General features: G+C 43.7%; 1 pseudogene; it reads left to right on the top strand.

The window, feature by feature from the left end:
• The first annotated feature begins 1,209 nt into the window (after positions 1-1,209).
• Positions 1,210-11,358, top strand: LOC128850693 (ATR-interacting protein-like; annotated as a pseudogene).
• Positions 11,359-20,388: the final 9,030 nt, after the last annotated feature.

Consider the following 20,388-nt stretch of genomic DNA (forward strand, 5'->3'; position numbering starts at 1 on the left):
TAGGAATCCCGAAAATCCAGGGTCGTAGATCAGGATGTTTCCGTCACAAAAACTCATAGTCTAAATCACCCAAGTGCAACATATGTAGATTCCTATTCACAAGTCTTATGAATCCTTTTGTTTTGAGGATCACCTCTGAGTCTTTGTTCTGAAATCTGTGGTGTAAATCTGATAAGGGAGGGGGTGGCCAGGTGCCAGTTTAGTCATCCTGATAGGCAAACGAGTGGCAGAGACAGAATGGCTCATTCTCCCCTACTCATCCTTGCTGCACAGGTGGGCTTTGACATTGCCAGGGCTGGGAGGACGGAGGGAAGAATGTTGGTGTGCTTCGTAGAAACCGGGACAAGCCGCCGAGGGGGCTGTTGAACAGAGTCGGTGTAGCACCGGCGGTGCAGAGGGAACTGGAGGGAGGGTTCAGTGTGGCAGGGAGGCTGGGGAAACCGCAGCGGGAGGTCAGTGTGCCCAGGTGGGCCGTACAAGGGTTGGGGTAAGGGGTAACAGACTTCCCTCTCCCCCTGTGTGCTGACACGGCCTGTGTGGGTCAAAGGCTGTGCCAGTTTTTCTGCCCCTGAGGTCCTGCACCCGTCTGTGCTGTTAACCAGCCTGGGGAGAGGGTAGTTCCTCCATTTAGGAATTGTTCTGGCCATCCCCGCTGGCCAGGGAGCTCCTAAGGATCAAAGAAATGACATGCAGGCATCAAACTGACAGTGTTAGGGGCCCAGAGCACAGCTCTTGTCCTGGCACAGTGGTGTTCACCTGCCAAATCAACCAAGCCGGTTTTGTATCCAACCTGCTAAAATGCACCAACTAGGTTTCATGAACTTCCAGTGTGCTTAAGTCTCATTTTTAGCATAATGCTCACAGACCATCAACCTGCATAACATGTCTTCTGTTAGCAGTCGGTTGTCAGCTTTACATTGAAGAGCATGTAGGGTACAGGGTTTTGTTCCTAATGAAGCACGGAGGGCTGTGTGGTTCAGCCATGCTAACATCTGTAATCCTCCAGGTCAGGCGTTGTTACACCCTTATCTGTGCAGGGTCTGTAAACTAAAGTTACCTGGGAGGGCAGTGCTTGTGCTTACTGTGGGTCATCTCGCTGTTTGAGGTACAAGCACTTGAGGGGAGGGTTTCTTCTCTGTTTTAAGCTTGGACAAGCTCTAAAAATTTGACAGCGGTGGTGAGCTGTGCGCAGTGTACCTGCTCGCAGCAATGATAGAAATATTGAGATATTCAGATGTATTTCATGGCGTCGAAGTCTTGATGTTATCAGTGATGCATATGCATCACACGTGCTTCAGAACAGCTCTCGGCTCCTTTCCGCAGCAGGAAGCGGTGCAGCAGATAGTCTGCGGGATGTGTTCCAGTTTGAAGTCCTGCAAACACAGCACGAAGAAATCAAACAGAAGGTTAGTGATGTCCTCCCCTTCCCTGTAATGTCTAGTTTTTCAGTAGAGTTAATTGAAAGGTGGAATGAGTTCCATTCCAAGCATTTCATTCCAATCTAGTTGATTAGCAATCTTTGAAATCCATGGATCTATTAAAAGCGGCATAGTAGAAAGAAGCTCTAGTAGTGTTAAGAGCAAGAGCAATCTTATTTCCTGGTCATTCCAGATTAGCAAATGCTAGTTTGTCAGTTTTCCTTGTTTCCTAACAAGTCCCTTCTCTATCCTTTAGGAAGAGTGAGTTTGTGCAACATAAACGTTTGAGAAAGTCACTCTTAAGTTGTGTTGTGTTACTTTACCTTCTAATGATCCTTTATGGAAAGAAATAGGTGTGGAAAAGTGAGGAGGTGGGAATGCCGGTACCAGGGCTGCCTGTTCTTTGCAGACAGCTTGGGAAGGATGAGAGCCAAGCAGGTTTATGGTGATGTGTAACCAGAATAGTCCTTTGACCTCTGGTGAAATTTCACATTGGTCCTTCGTAATCCAGAAATATGATCCCTGTATTCAGTGTTCTGTAGTGTGTTTGAAGATGCTGCGGGGGAGTTGGATACCTGTTAGTGTGGAAGAGATCTGCAGCATAACAATGTGTTCTCAGGATGGATCGTGGCTGTATGAGAGGCAGTAAACAAGGAATAACTCATGCACAACCCTCGCGCCTCTGTAGACCTTGGTCTCCCCATTGTTGTGCTTCCACCTGGATGGAAGGGACCTGCTCCATTTTCCTTCCTCTTGTCACCATTACCTCTGCTCTCTGAATCCTTCCCAGCCCTGTTATATCTTTCTATATTGGGGAAGCTCCTGCCTGTGCACCATGTTCGACTTCAGGGTAGAAGATAATTTTAAATAGTGATACAGAGGTGTCTGCTTTTTCCTCCACGCTGTTCTGAATAACCTGTTCCATCCTCTCTCAGCAGCCTCGTCCCAGTGGTGGTGGCTGTTCAGAATGCTAGAGACAAGAAGATGCTGTGTGGGGGCGTAGCTTGCCATAGGGCAGCGTGCCTGTTGGCTGGTGATTCTGATGAGTGTTTTTAATTAAATGATCATTGTTATCATCCAAACAATGGATGAATTATTGATGTTTGTGACCAGAATACTTTTCAAAGAATGAACATGATCACAGGGCAGGGGAAGGAGGAGAATGGTCTCTGGCAGATACCGGGGCGGTATGTGAAAATGTGCCTTTGCTGCCATTTTACAGATCTGTTAGAGGAAGCAGTAGCTGAGCCTGATGTAATCAGAAAAAGATTAGAAGCAATGTTACAGATTTTTGAACTGAGTTACAGGAGCATTTTTCTCCCTAGATTGTACAGATCTACCTGATTTTCAACCACTAATGGTGTAAATACATAGTGTTGGTTTATGTACGTCCATATAATAGAATTCATCTGTTTGCAGCTGAAGGAAATGCAAGATGAAATCTTATTGAAAATGGACGAGATTAAAATTCTGCGTGACTCAATGCAGCAGATGGAGCAAGTGATGGATGAGCAGAAGAGATCATATATGCTGTTAGAATGGCAGAAAGCTCAGACCTTAAGTGAAAAAGAGTTCTCCAAAAAGGTTTGTAACTACATCCGTTACCTGTTCCATGCAGAAGCCAATTTTATGGCTTAATGATGTCACAAACCATTTAGCCTATGGAGAACGTGTGAAATTTCCAAACGGTGTGTGCTTTTATTCTCTTACTTCGAATAAAGCATTTGTAAGAACTCGCTCAGTTTTATTCTGCCAAAAGAAAAGAGTAAAATTCAAAGCATTGAGGTTTCTGTTCACTTGTTGCTATTTTTTTTAAGCAGTGTCCAGAAATGAACATTGGAATGTATTTTAAAGTGGGCAAATGGGACCAAAGGTGCTTTACAATCCTGAGCAGCTTGCTGCTCCTGTTGCAGTCCCCTTCCAAAACTCCTAGGGCAGAGGCTGCCTTTGCGCTGCTGACTCTGCTGTTTGCAGCCTCCCTGTGCTCGTGTTCTGCGGGACACTTGCTCTGTCGTGAGGAGCCCTGAGCTTCTGGCCAGAACTTGTGGCATGTGCTTCTAAGGTAGTGTTAACGGACTGGTGTGCATGAAAACTGGGACCTCAGGCAGAGGTCACAGTCAGTAGGTGGTCACCTGGAAGTCCTGTGGCAATTCCAGTGGCTCTGCAGTTGTAACCGCTAAGTTCTCTGGTAACAGCAAAACTGTCTTTTTAATTCCTCTTTCAGTTACTGTCCTTGCGGTCCGAGTTGCAGTTCAAAGATGCGGAAATGAATGAATTAAGAACGTGAATTCAGAACTGTGAAAGAAATAAACGTGTTCCTCAGACAGTTTTAACGCCCAGGTATGAGGTTTGAAAAAGGAATCTGAGTTACAATGTGTGTGCTTAAATGATCGAGGAGGTTTTCTTTGTAGAACTCTGAGCTCTGTTTTCTTGAAAATATAGATCCAAAGAAAGTCTGCTGGCCTCTGTGGAATTGGCTCAACAGGAGCCTTCTTTTTCTCTGTGACAGAAATGTGTTTTATGGTGATGTTCCTTTAGAACATAACTATCACAAAAGCTTTCAAATAGATCCTTGTTTAATAAAACAAAGACAAAAGAAACCTTGATTAATCTAAGTGTTTGATTCTTATTTTAGCCCTAAAAAGAACTTTGCAATACAAGGGGAATCAGAAGGGTGTTCTCCACAGCCTGGAAGAATAGCCTTTCCTACAAAGGAATCCTTTAGTGCTGAAATGTCCACTAGACCATCGTCTTCTTCAGTAACTACTTTGATCAAAGAAGGTAAAGCCATCTCTAACTGGCAGCATTTTTAGAGTACAAGCGAACGAGCATTCTACCTTGAATAAGGATTTTTGTATGATGTGACTAAACAGTGTCAGCAGGTTCACTGCAGAGAAAAAACAAGTGTGTGTTTCATCTTTTGCTTAAATTTCTTGCTATTTTATAGTGATTTGTGTTAAACAGCCAGGACTGACATTTACATCAAGGTCACGTTAATTTACGCTGTGGTAATGCCCGTTTGCCAGATGCCAGGGTGTCAATGATGAAGTGGCTGTTGGCGGAATGAAAAACTATAATTTATTATGTGATGAACTAAAATATCCAAATTGTTCTCTACCTTTCTTATGGAAGGAAGAAGAACAGGAAATTGTTTGACCATTTATTAATTCAGTCTGTGGTCAGCCAATGTGTTTTTTATGTTCTAGTGGCTTTGGCTTTAAAGCTGACCTTTTGGAGATCTTATTATAAATGGTACATATTTAGCCACATTGAAAGAAACAACTGAAACAGTTTAATCATTTCCTCTTTCATACACAGAGCAGTAATCCTGACATAATTGTATCTTGAAATTCATTGAGTTGGGCTTAGGGAAAGAATACATGCATGGATTTAAAGATTACTGTAACACAAAACAAAACAGTGGGGTTTTTATAGCAGCCGACTGCCATGTTTCCATGGCGAGAACCTGGAAGAAGTTTAGATATCATCAACTAATCCTTACATGAAGTCATGAAAATTCTGAGCTGTTCCTGCCAGTTACAGCATTCGGTCTGAAACTGTCTGGGCAGTAGGAACACCATCCAAAAGAAAAATCCAGGAGCCTTTAAGCATTGCTATTTCTCCAGCCTCTGTCAGTGTTGGTAACCACACTCGATATGACTGTTGGCTTGTCAACACACTTGGTAGTTTGCCTGCTGAACCTGCAAGGCTCTTGGCTTCCATTTGGTCAGGAACTGTGGTGTGTGTCGCTGATGGGAGGATTCTGACACGCTCCATGTTTTTTGGAATTGTACGATGAGTTTTACCTGACACAGTCACATAAATCTGCCAGGGTGGGAATTCAGCATTAGGCATTGAGGTTGTTTCTAAAAGAAAAGTAGAGAGTAATAGCATTGAGAAACCTGTGGAACATACATGAATGATGCAGTTCTGTATTAGAATCACAATTACACTGTTTGGTCTAGACACTAAGGTCGCCCATCCTGAAGTGTCGTCTGTGAAGCAGGTAGCAATGGGAAAAAATGGTTCCTACAACTCTGCACATAGACGAAACACCCAAGGTAACTGAATTCTGTCCATGTGGTGACAGTGAGTGTTTCCATGGAGCAGCACAATGCCGTTGCCAAGCAGTGTCCTGCTGGGCAGCCTGTTTGAACAGTGCTGCGGCGCAGAACAGCTCTGGTTGCTCTTGGCTTTGAATATTGATTTTTGCAGTAAAACATTTCAGATTCTATTCATTGTCTTGTATCCTAACAACATTCTTTGTTGTTCTGTTTAAGAAAATAGTTTGCCTGTGTTTTTGCTTTATGGAATGTTAAGGATCAAAAGGCATCTTGCTACAAGTCTGGCTCTCCCAGTATCAACAAGTTTTATGTTTTTTATTCTAAACATATAAAACCAGGGAAAATGTACTTTAGTGTAAATGAAGATAAAACCCAATAGACCCGCATTTGCAACAGCCAACACCAGGACGACTTAAAAACTCAATTCAGAATAGAATGGCATCACATAATTTAAAGTCTGGACTGGAACATGGAGGGCAAGTCATCAGGATGGTTGGGATGTGTGATCACTTGGCTCAAGAGACTTTGCTAGTATCAGATTGTAATTCAAAAATCACTAAATAGAATTTGGTTAATGTTTAAATCATGTTTTAAATTAATTTTTTTCTGTACCCTTCTAGGTTCTCTCTTGCTGAATGCCTGATGAAGCAGCCCATTGTCCCGGGGTTGTCACTAGGACTCTGCCACCTTCTCAGCAGTAACACCGAGCCTCTCCTGGGAGCTGTCCTGCAGCCAAACTATTTTGATATGTAAGATCTATTGTAAATTTTCTTAAACTGTCTCTGATGTGTTCTTAGAGCAGTGGCATTCTCCACGCTAAGGAATGCTTGCTCACATAGGATGGCTCATTCTGGCTGTTCAGTGCTGTTTTGCTTGGGTCATTTAATACAAAACTTGGAACGTCATTCTGCATCTTTGATCATTAATTAAAAGCTTTAAACTGTGAAGCCAGTGCTTGAAATGCAGTTTCAGATAACGGCTTATAGTGAGCTGTTGAAGTTACTCAGCTGTAAGCTCTGAATACTTTTGCAAGACCTAGGAAAGCTTTGAAATTGCTCCCTCCATATAGGAATCAAGGAGTAGGGCTTTCTGGTTTTCCCCAATCTATATTTTATTTTGGAAACGGACATCTCTTCGTACTCTAGGCTTTCCGTTATTTGATTCAGAATATGGATAACTCACATTTCCACCATATTCTCTGCCTTTTCTTTTGAAGTATTTCCCTTCTTTTAATTTTCTTTGGACAGGAAGTCCACGTAACTGCCCAGCAGCAGGACAACTCGAGAAGAAATTGCTTCTCCTGTATCCCTGCGAGAAGCTCAGAAACTTGCAATAACAGGCTTGAACTTGATTGCAATGGACGAAGGATTATCTGAAGGAAGCCCAGCAGAAAGCCAGAGAGAGTTCTTGCCCTCGCACGCTGCAAGATCCGAGGTGCTGTGCATCTCTTGCCCTTGGTCGAACACCACATCAGCGTGTACTGTCAAGCGGTACAGTCGGTGGACAAGTCCATAAATAGTTCTTGTGGAAACCATTCAGCTGTTTCTTCCAGAACCAACACAAATGTGGTGTCAAATAAGGAGGACTTGAAGCTGTCTCTTGAAGAAACTACAGTTCTGTCACTGGGTATTCTTTATTATTTGGCATTTTATAGCTGTGATGTTGTCAACGCGTTGCTGTCCACTGGAGTAGAAAAAATTTCTGCTGCTGGAGATGAACAGGTTTCCAAGACAGAGAAGAATATGCTGTGTGATGATCAGTGTGATACTAAAGAAGATACCAGGATGCAAGGAGGGCTGCCTGTCGTTCCGAAGGATGCTCTAGTAACGATCGAGCTCAGCATTCTTTGTTTAAGAAGCTGCTGCAGGTTGTAGATTTTGCTGCTGCCAGAGGCTCCCAGACCTGTAGCGTATTGAACCAAAGCCTCAAGGCTCTGGTGAAACTAGCTGAAAATACAACACTGGAGTTGCTAATAAAGTAAGTTGGTAACAGCTTTGGGATTATTTGAGGCTCTGTTGTTTAGCAGTTTCCGTTCTCTGGAATTGTTTGTGCAGGTGGCAGTAGGAGTGTTGACACGTGGGAGAATATCCCATTGCTCAGATCGCTGCTGAGAAGCAGTTGAGAATCTTTCTGTTGCCTGTGCTGATACTGAGTATGATAATTGCCCCCAATCAGTAATGAGATGTTACAGTGTTTAAACAAAGCAGATGTTGTTCCCTCATTGCATCGCTGTCACTTGGAAGTGAGACAATTTCTTGAGGCCATATGCAGTTGCTCACAGTGTCTAATGTTCACGTTGGGGGGTTTTGTGGAGCGAAAGCACAGATTCTCATCCTGGTGGGTAAACAGGCTCCCTTCAAAGTGAGATGTTTCACCTGCTCATGTTTGAATAGACACGATAGGATGAATTGCAGACTGACTGCAAGCGTAACAGTACATCTTTCAGCGTACTTTTTATTTATAACCCAAAAGTTGAGATCGAGTATGTTCTGAATGGCTAAAAAGGCATAAATTACAATGCCGTGTACAAGAAATAGTGTATTTTCAACTTGTCAGTACATTTCCCGTTTCTAAGTGTGAGTTGTCTCTTCAAGTTTTCAGCACTTCCTGAGCAGTCAGACACTGCTCCGGTGCCTGTGTCCCGAGACCCCTCTGCCCGCTGCCCTTCTGACCGTGAGGCTGCTCTCCGTTCTTGCTCAGCACCACATGCTGGTCGCTCAGCTTTGTTCTCGTTCAGGTAAGACGACTGCATAACACAGAACGGTTATTGGCTGAATGTCAGTTAGCAAGACCAACAGTAACACAAACAGGCCTTGCTCCGAGATGTTAAATCCCCAAAAAGCAAAAATGTGTTACCTGAAAACTTGTTTTCTGGTGCAGTGTCAGGTATTGTTTGAGGAGTATTTTGTCTGTGGTGCTGTCTACATGCAGCACTCTTGGTATCCGTGTGGATTTTTACAACTGCTTTCCAGATTAATCGAATCATAGAAGGGTTTGTGTTGGAAGCGACCTTAAAGCTCATCCAATTCCAATCCCCTGCCAGGGACACCTTCCCTTGAGCAGGCTGCTCAGAGCCTTATCCATACTTTTGAAGACTTTAGAAGTGTAAATTATCAGCACTCATGACACTGAGTTTAGGGATTCCAGTGCTCTGTGTGACAAATATAGTCTATGTCCAGTTCCTTAGGAATGGAGAAGGACAGCGTTCGCCACAAATGCCCCTATAAAGTTTAAGGGACAGGTCAGTTTTCTTCAGCACCTGCTTAAGGTGTCTGAATGAAGCAAAAAGTTCAGCCTGAGTCCCGGGATAGCACATTACATACTTTCTGAAATGCCTTTGTGTGTGACAGTTAATTTTTGTCCTAAACAACTGACTAGGTGGCAGAAGACCAAAGCTTTCTCTGTTTCAGACCCTGCCTCTCCTAGCACTGTACAGTGTACATCACATCGAGGCTCAGATAAATCGGCATCTGAAATGCTTTGGCTGCAGCTGGAGCAAGAGGTAACCCAGCTGTTTGTTCACATGTCTTTTTCCTGCCGCTTCCAGTTGGGGGAGTTGGGAGGAGCAGAGCCAAGCCCAAACTGTCTGACTAGCAAGTTCTTCCCTCAGCTGAAAGAGAGCACTGCCAAGGAAGGGCTTGTGATGATTTTGAAGAGCAGCTGCCTTGAATCAGTGTCTGGTCTTAAAGATGACATCAGTCTTGCTTGAAGAGCAGGAAGGGTCCTAGGATGGCTGTAAATGTTTGACACTAGGCTTTAGATCAAAGAGTGAGTAAAAGAAGCGAACTCCACGATTTGCTTGATTGTATTGGTAACTTCTGAGCTGAATTCGTACGAGTTTTTACATGTAAATGGCAAGGCAGTCTGTAGCAGTGTAGGGTCATATCTGTGGTATTCGGTCTAGCTTGCTGCACTAGAGTAGTAATCAGATCTATAAAGAACAGCTTTTCATTTAATTGCTATTGTTTGTACTGACAGAGGCAACTCATTCAAGGCTCTACCACTTGCTCCACGTCTGCTCTCATTTGAAAGAATTCTGAACCATTTCACTATCGCCCTACCTACACTTGTGATATTAAGTGTAAATGGTATTATTTGTAGGCAGTGACTTATGGCCACTGCCGCTCGCTAGCCTTTCCCATCAGACAGCTGAAAAGGTTTCTGTGCCAGGCAAATTCCACATATGGGAAAACTGTTAACAGTTTTTGGGGGTAAAATGATCAACTCAAGAAAAAAACCAGTAATGTGGTGGAACGAGTAATGAAATATCAATTCTACCCTCCTTTATTTGCAGCTGGATTGTCTGATAGTTCTGCCGAGCCCTAGTTCCCCTGATAAGGCAGTCTGTGTCTTTGCCATAGACAGTTCGACTCCTGACAAGAGTACACATGGTGTTCCGGTCCTGCAGCTTTGTTACCTGGCACGGACTGCCAGTGTAGCTTCGAGGTATGTCGCTGCAGCATCTGAGCTTAATCAGCTGAGAAATTCAAGGTACCCCTAACAATGCCAAAATAGCTTTTTACGCCTTTTTTTTTTAGCTGCAAGGAAACAGAAGTGTTCTGCTACTTCCAAGGATGCCACTTTCTAGGAAGCTGGCTGTTGCTTGCTAGAAAATATTCTGAAATCAGGACGTTTGAGGAGATTAATCAGGAAAGTTCAGAATGAAATAAGTTTTCCACCACTGTAATTTTACTTAGTGCATTTGAGGTGCCTTTTTTCCTCCTCCTGCAGGTGGTTAAGGCACTGATATAATGTTACACAGGCAGTGGATGAAGATCAGAAGATCTCTGAGAACAGTGTGTGTGCACACAAGGAACAAGATCATTCAGTTCTTATGGGATGCAGTTCTCCTCTTGCACAGCCTGTCTCAGAAAGATAAACTGTTTCACGAACACCGTTTGGGGGTTCTCCATCAGTACGAGCAAGCCATGCCGAGCATAAGGGTCATTCTCAGGAAGACTCAAAAGCTGAATGCCTGTGAAGGTAAAACCAGTTAGATGATGTTGGTTTTTTTTCCATTTTGTGGAAATAGAAATTTATCTCATTTAACAAGTACCACATACCAAAAGCCGTGGATGGTTGTTGCTGACCCCTCTGAAGATGACAGTCTATACTACACTTTCTCAGGCTTCATTAGACTGATTCACTCCTGTACTTTTCTTCTTTAATAGTTTTTACCTTGTCTTCTCCCCCTAAAAACATCTCTATTATCTGATCAGACAAGATCTCTACCTCTCTGCAGCAGAACAATCTGCACTATATGTGACCACATTTAAAAGCTCCCTCATTATACCAGGTCTCCAGCTAGCATTAAGCCTGCTTTCTGCAGTTGTTTTCCCTGTTGCCTCCTTAACATCTTTTTACATCCTCTTTTCCCCCAACCTTCCTCCATTACCCCAAAAGCTCCTCCAGCCTATGTCTGTCAGGCCTTGCCCTGTGCTTTCAGCATCCTGTTTCCTAGAGAGCACAGATCTCAAGGAATTGCCTCTCCTCCTTGTCCCTTGATGCCGTTAGTCAGAACCAGCTGGAAAAGAACAAAGTGCTTTCTACTGTTTTTCCATTAATAGCTAAATTAACTGACTGTCTGACATCATCCTCTCCTTCAGTGCCTAAAAAGAAAAGGCTTTCAAGAAGAGAGGGAGAAGCTTGTATGACAAAACTCATCTCTAAAGGCCTGTTTGCCACTGAACCTTGACAAAGGCTGTTTGCCGTAGCCTTCCACAGTCATGTTTCACAATGCAAAGACACCAGCTATAACTCTACTCTATCAATTAGAAAGTGACCCTCTGAAATAAGATTTTCTTCTTGTTCCAGAGATGATTTTGGATGAATTGTATCCTCCCGAGGCAGAAGAGCAAGAAATGGACTCCAGCTAGCTAACATCCAGCAAAGATCTCTGTCCTTTCCTCCTCTCAATCATAAGAATTACTGTCAGTGTAAATCTGAGATCTAAATGGTCTAATATTAATCGATAGTGTAAAGGTTGCACTCGGATGCAGCATAACTAATTCACATTCCTTTGTGGTGGTTTAGGTGCTGTCTAAGTGTGGCTGAAAGCAAGATATTTTGATGTAAGAATGATCCTGCAAGGTACTGTTTTGCTGTGCAAAACCACTCAGTGGCTTGTGACTGGTTCAGTTTCATGAATTTCATCCTCTGTGAAACTGCTTTGAATGAAATGTGAAAATGTCACTATTAGCTGTGACTGCAGCTGAGTTGATGCTGAATGTGCTGAGGTGTTTGGATCACTGCGTGATAGGAAAATCTTTTATATTTGTGGTCTTTTGCAGCTGTAACACTTTTCTTGCTTGACTTCCAAATTTTTCATGTTCTACTACTAAAGAGTTTCCTGTGACTTTAAAAGCCTTTCTAGAAATAACTTGCAGTTGGGGGTTCAGTTCCGAGCAAGAAATTCACGTCCTGTAATGATCACAGTTCACTCGTTTTTCTCTGTCATGAATCTTCTGGAAGTGAACCTGGGCAGCCTGATCCAGTGGGTTGTCCCTGCCCATGGCAGGGGATTGGAACTGGATGATGTTTAAGGTCCCTTCCAACCCAAACTATCTATGAATCTATGAACTCCCTGAGATGCCAAACCAAAATGCTACAGCTTCTTGTTTAAAAAGTGACCTTACACAAATAAGGTGGTGATGTGGGAGAGAGCTTTCTGTTCTTACCTGGGCAGAGCACGGTACTGGCCTGTGCACAGAACGACTGGTGTTCCGGGTGCAGTACCCGGATAGGTGTTGCACTGAAGATGAGTGAGTGTCTCGTTTACTGGACGCAGCACTGATGAGGAGGAAGAACTGTTGCTGTACAATTATCAGCTGCCACGCTCGCTGCAGGTGTCAGCTCGGCCTTGGACCCTGAGAAAGGGAAGCGATGAGTGCTGCTGCAAGTGGGCCTACAGGTTTGTATACTTTAAATAATTTGGAAAGCTTTTCCAACTGCGACAGATACTCAATCCAGAACATGCCTGGCTCCAGGGAGCACGAGGATACAGTACTGCAGTGGGAAGGAAGCCCTTAGAAAATTGGGAAACATCCAGTTCTTCTGGTCATGACCCAAAGTGGCCGTGTCCTGCCCTGGTGTGCTGTGGCAAAGAGCCCCGCTCTGGTCATAGGCAAGCTCTTGACTTGGCTTTCACTTCTGAAGAGAGCTTTCCCAGAAACTGCTCTGTAGGAATAACTAGTGTCAACCCAGCGTCTCCCTAGGGCCAAAGCTCCTAGATGCAAAACTTCACATCTTCCTCCCACAGCATAGGGATCATCCTCCTCTGAGCAGCAGCCAGCAGAGCTCCACCAGGCACGGTCTGATCGTCCTGTGACAGCACAAGCTGCCACCTACTCCCCTCAGGAATGGGTTTCAAGTCCCCTGTAGCATCTGGACAACTGCCCTGTTCCTGCTTGTTTGCAGCAAGGAAGGAGGCACGGGCACAGCAAAGCCACCCGTGCTTGTGTGGTAGCTCCTTCCAAAGCCACACCAGGCAGAGATGACGTGATGGAACTGCTTGACTTAGCCACTTGAAAAACAAATAAAAGCAAAAATAAAAACCAGACACAAACCCCCTACCGCTGCACTTCCTGGCCCTAAGAACTCAAGAATGTCACTTAAAAGCGCCATCTTTACTCAAAACCAAATAAGGCATGAAGTTAAGTCTTATAAAAATAGCCCTATGAACAGCAGTAAAGCAGCACCCGGCATCAGCCCTGCTGTGAGTGGCAAACAGGGCTGGCCTAAAGATGGCAGGGTCTGTGATATCCCAAAATGCAGGGGCCTGGCACTGTTTTTCCATTGCTTTGTGGTGTTCTTGCCACCTCGTTTCTCCAATCAATTTGAGCTTAGAGAGATAAGATGCATTTAAACCCCTTCTTTGTAATCAACCAAATGAACTATTGAGCCTGGGCAAAAAAACTACTTAAGGAATCCCAAGTTGTTGAGGCAATCCATAGTTATATAAATGGGTCTAAAAAATTCCTGGCCTCAGCTGAAGGGCGCGTGTATGGCAGCTTTGGGAGGAGGGAGAAGCACATTAGTGCTGAATTTTCTGTAAAAAGAAGTGGTATCTGTGGAAAAAATCTGCCAAGAAATCCGCAAACCGTTCCTTCTGGCCTCGATCCCTCCCATCCACCCCCTCTAACAGACACCGCCCTAATGGGTACTCTACGCTCTGATTTCTTCCCACTTTGTGACTTCTAAGTACTGTAAGCCCAGGCTATTTACAATCAAACCAACCCAAACCCTGTCCCTCACCAGTAAAGCAATCCAAACATCATGGTAGTATGAATCAAATCATAGCTTTTAAAAATAAAGGCATTTTCTTGTAACTGAAGAGTCCACACTACCCAAGGGAAAATGAGGCTGCACTCCTGGGGAAAAAAGCAGACAGAGGGGGATGTACAGAACTGCACAATCATTATTGAGTAATTCATAGGGGCCAGTCTGGTCAGGATGATTACAGGGCTGTACTGGCCTTCAGTAATTCTTCCCTTTTTTACACTCTTGGGATTAAAAAGATCCGATCACATCTGCAAGAGCTGAGCATCCCTTGAAAACACTTGAAGCTTTTTGTACAGGTTAATGGGACTACTGGTTTACTTCTCCCAGCGCTATGAACACCAGAAGGCAGCCTGCTCTCAGCAGACACTTCTGAAGAACACACAGCACAGCAGATTTTTCCAAAGCCAGTGTGTGTTCTCCCAACATGTTATCGATGAGCTGTGCCTCTGCTAAACCAAGAGAGGGAATTTACTCTGACATCGCACATAGTCACAGGACTGAGCAACAAAGTATTGAGCAACAACAAAACCCACGAGTCATGCTCCTATATGTGTTTATCACGTTCCTCAGGTGCCCAAGCGGCCTCCTTGCTGTGGGGATGGCAACTCGAGCCCCCCTTTTGCTGAATGCTGAGTGAAGTAGAGCCAGCTTCTTCCTCCCTGGTGAACTGTACTGAGCAGGCAGGGCTAAAGCTGGGCAGGATGAAACACAGCGCCTATACTCACTTACCCAGCACTCGGGGCAACTTTATGCATCAAGGAGGACAACAGCCTTGCTACTTGACAGATCTGGTGACACTACTTGAGCAGCCGCAGGAGTTAGCTTAGCGCTGCTAAGCACCTTCCTGTGGTGATCCAGGACCCAAGGTACACAAATAACACTGGTTTATTTCTACTAAAGCTACGTACAGAGAGAAGGTCAAACAATGAGGGTCTGTTCCTGCTGCGCCAGGCAGAGCCTCCTCACCATCCAGCACTGACAGCTGCAGTCAGTTGGGTCTCAAACCTAAGGAAATGATTTTACAACAGCACATCCATTACAGCATTTGCAGGTATGCTCCTAAATAAAATTCAAAGTGAGGCTAAGAATACTAAATTGATAGAAGATACTTCAAACACTGCAATTTATCACAAAGGTGCATAGAGTTTATGCCATTTCTTTGAATACTTACATTTAAACTACAAACAACATCAAAGCTCGGTTACAGAGATGTAATAAAATCAATGATTATCTAGTAAATTCAACAGTTCTACTGTTATGCAATCTCACAAAATGTTTCTGAAACAAGGCACTTACAGAATTAGCAAATGAACATACTCTCTTTCAGCATTTAAAATGGCAAACTACCCTCCCTGTGCATTGTAGGTACTAGTTCGATGTGAAGGCAAGAGTGGGTTGGACCAACAGGTCAGTAGGGCGTGAAAGTTTAGAGTCAACTCCTCCACCTTTTCCATAACCATTCCTTCTCTTAACTATACACAAACAAGTCTCAATGGGCTGAGATGGCAACAACTGAACAAATCTGGTCCTGTTCCGTAGTGCATTTACCATCGTTAAACAGTTAAAAAATGAGGAAGGTTCTGGTCTCGGGCACTCCAATTAGAAAGTGAGGGGAAGTGGCGGTTTGTCACTGAAGCAACTAACACTACCACCAATGCAGTCCTTGTATATTAGCAATTTGTCTCTTCACTTGTGTTGCATCAGCACAAAAGTTCACTGAAGGAAAGGGTATAAATTAACACTCTCCCTTGTCCCCTAGTACTGCAGCACACACAGTGCTGTACAGACCAAACTGCCCTGAAAAAACATCTGCAAACAAATACTTCAGACTCGGTGACCTCTGTTGTTGACACTTTGCTTTCTATCTTTTCCTCGGGGATGACAGCAGTATGATTGAGTTGACTCCTCATGGAACTGCAGATTTTCCTTTCAAACCAAAAACACAAACCCTGCTAACACTGCCACAAAACTGTACACTTGATCACATGAGAGGGAGGAAACAGAGACGTGCAGAGTAACCTACACCTCATGAAGCCTAGCACCACAACCCGTGCTCCAAGTGCTGCACGGCAGCTGTGCTCATTGGCTTGCATCTCGCTGGCCAGACTCCATACAGGCAGCTGCCTAACGAGATGCTGCCATAGTGTCCACTCTCCTTCTGCATAAGTAAACACACAGGGGTAGAGATCTACAGTGAGGGGCATCATCTCTGCAGTTATCCAGTGCCCTCCCACACATTACAAATCCAGATTTCTAGGAAACACTACGGATGATGAAGGAGACTGGCCATTTCTTCCAATTTCTGTCCTTAAGTGAAATGAAGCATGGACCAATTTCTCAGCTTACAAGGTAGGAAACAGGAGGATCTGTGGATCAGGGCATGCGTGTGCTCTGAGTGCCTCTTGGCCCCATTTCACACTATTAACTTCAGTGCCTTTAGAGCTGTAACAGAGGCAGAGGTTGTCATGAATCCCAATGCTAAAAACTTCTCATGAGTTTCTTCTGAAATGCCCTGAAGACTTTCTTGAAAAAAGAACTGGATAACCTAGAAATAGACTGAGAAATCAGAAAGAGAAAACAAGGCTGCCTTTGACCGGCAGCACTTTCCACTCACCGTGAGGTAAAACACCACCACCAGCATTTTTTCAAACAGTAATGTACCCCTAACATACAATCACTGGACAAATGTCTTTGGTGGCCTCTAAGAAAGTGAAATCAGTGTATAAGATATGCCAAAATTCTTTCTCCAATTATGTCACAGTGATACATACAGATTAAATCGCTCTACTGTGCAATAACAAACGGTATTTCAGTGTTAGAAAAGGCAGAATTGTTAGAGGACACTACAAAATTCCTGATTTGTTTGATCAATACAGGGTGTGCAGAGCAAAAAGCCTTGCAGACACTGGTAAAAGTCACGACGATTCTCAAGACATTTCATGACTCCAAGCCCTACAGCCCTGACATTTGGTCACTGTGACCAAATCCTGCACTTTTCCTTTCACTGACTTCCCATTCTCTGCTCAGCATCACAAGAATGCTGAAGACAAGAGGGACGTTTAATCTCTCTGGTGTGCTGCACTGCGATTTCTTATCCTCCCTGCATACAATTATTCAAATTGCAGACTGAGTCTGTAAGAATCTATCGTTCCTAGGTTTCCTGCTCTATGCAGTTCCCACTACAGACAGTGACAACCCACAGCATTTCAAAATCCCAAGCTACGCTGACGTCCCATCTCCCTGTAAAATGAACTCCTCCCCTATGAAGAAGCAGGAACTGCACACTGGCAGGTACTTCTGTGTGGCTATGATTATGGTGACAATTCTCCTTCCAAAACTCATCAACAATATCTGACCTCAACAAGCCCTATCCAATAATTTTTGGACCACAGATACTTGTCCAATAGTTTCATATGGAGAATTCTCAGGTTTTCAGCTTTTGATCTACTTGTTCTACTAAGTGATGGAGTTTGGTTTGGTAATTGATTTCTAGCTCTAAATTAAAACAGCCTGAGGAGACACCCAATGAAGGCACAGGTTTTAAGCCTTAAAACTGGGAAGGAATACAAGGAAATTATCAGCTCATTGTATTTAGGCACAGAAAAATGCAACGAGTCCACAGACAATTACACATGGTTTGCTACCCAACTGAAAACAAATGTGTTTAAAAAAAGGAAAATTCCTTTTCAATGGTAAATGAACTATTCTGTTGTAGCTTACCTAACAATAGTAGCTTCAAACCAGGAAGAACGTACGTAACATATATCAGGTAGTTCCTTAGAGGTTAAGTTTTTATGTTTCAGCACTGTGAAAAAGATGGATACTGCTTGGGGTGTTTGCTGAATGCTTGCATTGGACCATGCCTCTGCAAAAGTATTGCCAGCAAACATTATTGTGGTTCTTATTTCTGAAGTATTCCTTTGTCATGCTTTTCACACTGTAGACAGAACAACATCTCTTTGTATGAGGTATAAATTCACAACTTCTAAAAAAAAACAAAAATAACCCTTCCTCTTGAAGCATTTAAAAAAAAAAAAAAAAAAAAAAAGATATTGGATTAACTTCCACTTTACTTAGACAAAGGATTGCAGTCTTCCAGAAAAATATACTGCAGCTGCATGGTGTGACAGCCACAAGCAATACTGTAAACAGTTCTGTCTGCAGACATGTAGTAGAAGATTCTCTTCAATAGGTGGGCTTCTGAGGGTACATGTAGGCAGGGGGTTGTAGGGAAGCTGGCTGATGGAGTAAGACGCAGCTGCAAAAGGAAAGCACAAGAAAAAACAGACCCGTAAACATTCCAAGTTTCCACATCCATAACAGCAACTTCTGTTCAAGCACACAGTTAAGAGGTTTGGCTCATCCACCATCTGAGCTGGACTTCAGAACAGTTTGTGCTAATGCATAAGCAGAGAGTAAAGAGAAGCAAACCACCAGGTTTATTGCTCCCTTGCATGATAAAGATGAAGGCAAGGCACCTGGGGGTAATCCCATAAAACCTGCAGCTTCTTCATTGTTTCCAACAGAAAGATGAAGTCAACAGCCTGCCAGGTCAGTGGTTTCACAATGTGGGGCTGGTCGCATGCTGTTAATGTACAATTGCTAACTGTTTTGCAAACTCTTCAGACCAGTAAACATTTTATCTTTGATATCATCCTGGAAGAGCTACTTTCTAAGGGCACTATCTACTGTTCAGGACTGTACTTGTTACTTAGAAGGAGGAACACCGTGGGTTTGTAGGAGGGTTTGTAGTATACCTGGGACAGACAACAGCCTAGTTCTGATCTCTCTGAACAGCCGGGAGCCAATTGTTAGAGAACAGACATTACAGCAGAAGAGGGAATCAGTAATGGCAATGACAGAGCTGTGTGAAACAGCTTGGTGAAAGAAGGAAGGCAGAAGACAAGTGGTTCTTGTATTCTCAGAATCATTAATGGTTTTGGTTGGAAAAGACCTTTAAGATCGTCGAGTCCAACCAGTGATCCAGCCCTGCTAAGTCCACCACCAGACCGTGTCCCAAGTACAACATCTACTCATCTTTTAAATACCTCCAGGGATGGCGACTCGCTTGACAACCCTTCAGTAAAGAAATTCCTCCCAATATCCTATCTAAATCTCCCCTGTGCCCCTTGAGGCTATTAATTCTAACTGCTACTCACTGGCACTTGTCTGAAGTTCAACAGAAACTTGTTGCTCCATAAACACAGCAAGGAACCACCGGAAAAAAGTCCATCTGTGTACGATATAAACACCTAGCAAATATGAGTTTAGAAAGAGTATGTAGAAACACCCCAGCTACTATAAATATGTTAACGGACTGGAATTTTAATTGTGCAATTTCAATTGAATTAGTAAAACATTCTACTGATCCACGCTGGCGCGCCCCCATACCACCAGACTTTGCCCGTACAAGCTCCGGCTGCATTCTCTCGCAATGCTTAACAGAAATGGTGACAGGAAACTTCAGCAAGGTGAATCACAGCATCCACTGTCACTCAAGTTTTGCATCGTTTACACTTACATTATATTGTCATAGAAAAGGATAAATGTAAATGACAAAATTGGCTCCAATGCTACTCTTTGGCTATTTAGGAGATGAAGAACACATTCCAGGCACCATCTTACCTGCCATGGTTCATGGTAAGCTTGGGGTCCGATGGCCTGCATGGGGTAATGGGGAGGATACTGTACAGGGTAGGTGTGCTACCGGCATTCCCGGTTGTGGCTGATAGCCACAGCCTCATATCCTTGATACGGGGCTACCGGCTAGTTGGACGGCACTTCCCTGAGGTTGGGAATAGGGAGCATGACCACTGTCGTGGAAGTAGTGGTGGTCACAACAGCTACAAACAAGAAAAAGGGACATGGTTAGTGCTAGCATTGCTAGAGGTTACTTGAGACAGCCAAACAGCAGGAAGGCAAAAAACTTCTCTCTTAATATCCATTTCTCCACTTTAAATTAGGCCAATTTCATTTTCAAAGTTCCACAAAACAATTTGGAAGTGTACACCGTAAACCTCAGGCAGCCGGAGCCACTGGGACAGCAGCCAACCTATCTCCTTGTTTCTCAAACTCCAAGAGTAAAGAGATTTTCTTACACTCCTCAAAACCCAGGAAATCGACCCTGCAGCCAAGTTACCTATCATTCTGTATGAGACTGAAAAATGCCTCATTTGGAGATGTTTTCTGTTCTTAAAGATTAAGGTGATATAGTGTCGGAGTGGGAGGTGGACCCGGAGTAATGATGGAGTCTCAATATGAGTATGATTGTTCTCATTTATTCATACACCTTACACTTCTTATATACTTATCCTAATAATGCACGCGCTAACAAAACAAAATCCTAATTGGTTATGTCCCGCTGTTCACGTGCCTTATGCTGTCACGCAACTGGCCAGACGCTCTTGAGCACGCGAAAGGGGCAGATACAAAGTTCTCATTGGGACTTTCCCGCGCTGGATTCCACATTCTTGTATTCTGCTCCCTTTTATCTTATCTCAAGGCCTAGGTGTGAGGGTCGATCAAAGGATCAATTTTTGTCTCAACATTTCTCATCAAGTGCTAAACCACAGGCACAGGCCTTGCAGTAATAGCCGAAGCTGGTATGCCTTGTACTTATCAAGATT

The sequence above is a fragment of the Cuculus canorus genome, unplaced genomic scaffold (genome assembly GCF_017976375.1).
Source record: "Cuculus canorus isolate bCucCan1 unplaced genomic scaffold, bCucCan1.pri scaffold_54_arrow_ctg1, whole genome shotgun sequence".
NCBI lineage: Eukaryota > Metazoa > Chordata > Aves > Cuculiformes > Cuculidae > Cuculus > Cuculus canorus.